This window comes from Heterodontus francisci, unplaced genomic scaffold, assembly GCF_036365525.1.
Source record: "Heterodontus francisci isolate sHetFra1 unplaced genomic scaffold, sHetFra1.hap1 HAP1_SCAFFOLD_708, whole genome shotgun sequence".
Classification (NCBI taxonomy): domain Eukaryota; kingdom Metazoa; phylum Chordata; class Chondrichthyes; order Heterodontiformes; family Heterodontidae; genus Heterodontus; species Heterodontus francisci.
In genome coordinates, this window is record NW_027141297.1 from 489358 (window position 1) to 493323 (window position 3966).

Consider the following 3966-nt stretch of genomic DNA (forward strand, 5'->3'; position numbering starts at 1 on the left):
GTGGAGACAATCGTTGGTTACAAAAGGAATTTCGATGGGCATTTGAAGGAAATAGATTTACAGGGCTAGGGGGATCGAGCAGACGAGTGGGACTGACTGGATCGCTCCATGGAGAGCTGGCCTGTACTCGATGGGGCGAATGGCCTCCTTCTATACCACAAATGACCCAATGACTCGATGAGTCTATGTCACTCTCAGAATCAAGACAACAGAGTGACAGATTTAACACAACATTATAACATATGTTTGGTTTGACAAATTCAATAATAACTCGTCTCCACTCCTAGTATTTCTAAATCCCACACATTCACTATAATGTGAACAATTATTTCCTGTTGTGTCTCTCTCACATTTGTAAACTTCACTATATTGGAGTGAGGTGACATCTACTGGCGGGAAGCAAGAACTGCAATCAAGCAGCAGAAACTCCACAGTCTGTCAGGGTTAAAGAAACATTGCAATATGAGGAAATAGTGAAGGGGTTTGATCGGGTTGTTGGAAACATGATTCCACTTGTGGCATCGTATGAAGCAAGGGCCGGAAATATAAAATTGTCATTAATAAAAGAAATGAGGAATTCATGAAAAATGCATTTGCTTCGAGAATGGTTAAAGAGATATACAGCACTGATATAGGCCCTTTGGCCCACTGAGTCTGCACTGACCATCAACCACCCATTTATACTAATTCTATGTTGACCCAGAATTTCCTACCACATCCCCACATTTCTCCTATCACCGACCCTGGGGCCAATTTACAACTGTCAATTTATCTATCAACCCACAAGTCTTTCGTTGTGGGAGGAAACCAGAGTACCTTGTGGAAGCCCACATAAACAACTTGCAAACGCCACACAGGCAGTATAGAGAACTGAATCGGGGTCATTGAAGTTGTGAAGCTACAGTGCTCACAACTGCACCACCCTTAGAATGTGGATAGAGTAAAAAGTGAGATTGGATGGACAGAAGCAGTCTGAAAAGATGGCTCAAACAAAAGGTGAAAACCCTGAAATGTTAACTCTGTTTCTCTCTCCACAGATGCTAAGAGGTGCTGAGTATTTCCAGCACTTTCTGTTTTTATTTCAGCTTTGTAGGATATTGTTTTGATCTGAAAAAAATGCATGATCGGCTGTGGGTGCCAGTGAAATTCCACAGGAGCGAATAAAATCTAAGCCAACTGTGGCTCGTTGGTCTAGGGGTATGATTCTCGCTTTGGGTATATAAGTGATTAATATGTGAGAGGTCCTGGGTTCAAGTCCCAGATGAGCCCTTCTCTGTTGCCATTTTTAGTTGAAGGTCATCGATTGCTTTCAGCCTTCCAGAAAGCGGAATCGATTTCCAAACTGAGCCTGCTTGAGGACAGGGGAACTGGATTCAAAGAGCTTGTCGACAAAATTGAAATGAACAAAATATACAGATTGTCAAGTGGGAATATAAGGTTGCAACAGTAACTAAAGGCCTGCTCGGGTCAGCAAATGAAACCCGACCCAAGCCTGACAGCACCACATCCGACCTGGTCCGAGTCCTTTCATTTTTTTCCCGTGCCCGAACTGACCACCAGAATGTTCAGTTAAACTTGCTTCCATTTTTCACTTTTTAAGCTTGTGCAGGTAAGGCAACAAAAACTGTAACTGGACTTGAAAGGTTGTTTAAATGTGCATTAAGATTAGAGCTACGTACCGGATGTGATGAGCTGAAGATTGTTACCATAGAAGTTAGTGATTGTGAGGTCACTAGTTAAAGAGAAAGTCATGGAGTTGTGCCCAGACAGGTTGTCCCACACTGTATTGATTAAAATATTGCCCGAAGGCGAGAAAATATCATTATACATTCCCTAGACTCCTGCTTTACAGGTTGAAATACTTTCTGCAAGTTTATCCAGAGAACAGGTGAGATGCAGAGACCAGGAAGGTCTTGAGTGATTAATTATTATAAAATATACATTCTTATATTAAAGAGATTGTGCTCTACCTTCGATGGAATCGCTCACTGCAGACTCGTGCGGAGTGTTTCCCGCCTTGACGTCCTGGCTGTCACTGGATCTTGAGTCCAGGCCTCTGGATTACTGGTCCAGTAATCTTTGAAATTTCTCCCTTGATCGAATATTTTAATCTGGTAAGTCAGATTTTACAAAAAAAAATTAAATGATTTAAGACTGCTTCATGTTCAGCAGTGCCAAATGAACAAAGAAATTCAAATATATTCAAAATTATATATGAACTATTAAATACTAATGCCCAGCTTTGAATAAAAAATGCCTCCAATTGTGTTCTGGTCTGGAATGGAATTCTTCAGTGTTTCTGTTTAGCTTGGATTGACTCATCGATTTTCTTGTTTTTCACTTTGTCGATGCCTTTGAATAATTGTGGATCCTTCTTCAGGGAGTCTTCTTTCACCAGGTAGTTCTGACCTCTGATGATGTTGATCGTAATCAGCTTCAATTTGCTGATAGCTTTGGAAGTGAGCAGATTTCCTTTGCTTGAGTTTACAACATGGAACTTAGTCTGACGTGTGGACCCATGGGAGGATTTGAAAGCTGCCCTTGCATTGGAGCATACAGTTGCATCCATCCAAACAGAGGTACAGTAGAAGTGACATATTCAGTTCAGTCTGTCGATCATGGGACTTTTAATCTCAGGGTTGTGAGTTTGAGCGCCATTTAGTTTTTCCATTTTTTAGGCTTCATTAGCAGAGAGTACAAGGAGTGTTTGAAATGAAATTCAACAACAGTATGAGAAACGCTCTCTTTCATTCGGGACTCTCAACTCTCTGCAGCATCTCGCTGTGAAAGATTGAACTTTATCTCATTTCTTTTTCAGCTGGGGGTCAGTGCAGCTCAGTGGGACTTCTGGCTGTCTCCCACCTCACAATTCATCAGTGCTGAGAAAGCAATGGGAAATATTACGCATGGCTGAGTAAGCAGAGGACACCGATTTAAGGTGAATGGGAAAAGAACCAAAGGCAACATGAGGAAAAACCTTTTTTATGCAGCAAATGGTTAAGATCTGATACTTACTGCCTGAGAGTGTGACGGAGGAAGATTCAACCATAGCTTTCAAAAGGATATATGATAATTATCTGAAGGGAAAAAAAATTCAGGTTTTCATGGAATACATGAGGATGTGGCATGAGCTGAGTTGCTTGTGCAGAGAGGCAGCACAAGCACGATGAGCTGAATCCCTCCTTTTGTGCTGTAAGTATTCTGTGATCTATGATTCTATACAAAGTGAAACCAACACTCACATATGAGAAACTGACAGGTACAGTGTAAACCCCACACTAACAAACCAGCAAATGCCAGCGACAGAGTAAAACCAACAGTCCTAGACAAGAAACTGACAGATACTGTGTGAAACCCAAAAATCACTTATCAGGATTTGGCAGTTAATGTGTAAAAACCTCTCTTCAATATCCATCCTGCAAGGTACAAAGAAAATTAGGTACAAACCCAGGCTCATACTTCGAAGACTGAGAGATGAAGAGCAAAACACAGACTCACCTACAAGAGGCTGATAAGTACAGAGAATAAAACAGAGGGGGTGCAGATTAAAAACACATGCATGTAACGGATACTGATAGGGATAGAATCAAACCCTTTCTCACACATGACATGAAAATTGGTGGTGTCGTAAATAGTGAGGAGGAAAGCCTTAGATTACAGGCCAATATAAATCGTCCGAGGCAGAGAATATAAGAGCAGGGTTATGACGGAGCTGTATAAAATGCTAGTTAGGCCACAGCTGGAGTACTGTGTACTGTTCTGGGCACCACACGATAGGAAGGATGTGATTGCAATGGAGAGGGTACAGAAGAGAGTCACCAGGATGTTGCCTGGGCTGGAGCATTTCAGCTATGAAGAGAGACTGAAAAGGCTAGCGTTGTTTTCCTTAGAGCAGAGAAGGCTGAGGGGAGATAAGATTGAGGTTGACAAAATTCTGAGGGGCATTGATGGGTTAGATAGGAAGAA

General features: G+C 41.7%; 1 non-coding gene across 1 annotated transcript; it reads left to right on the forward strand.

Annotated features, from left to right (window-relative positions):
* Window positions 1-1180: 1180 nt before the first annotated feature.
* trnap-ugg (transfer RNA proline (anticodon UGG)) lies at window positions 1181-1269 on the forward strand. Its single transcript is given in 2 exon segments — window positions 1181-1216; window positions 1234-1269. It is a non-coding gene; the product is annotated as a tRNA-Pro (tRNA).
* The last annotated feature ends 2697 nt before the right edge of the window (window positions 1270-3966 follow it).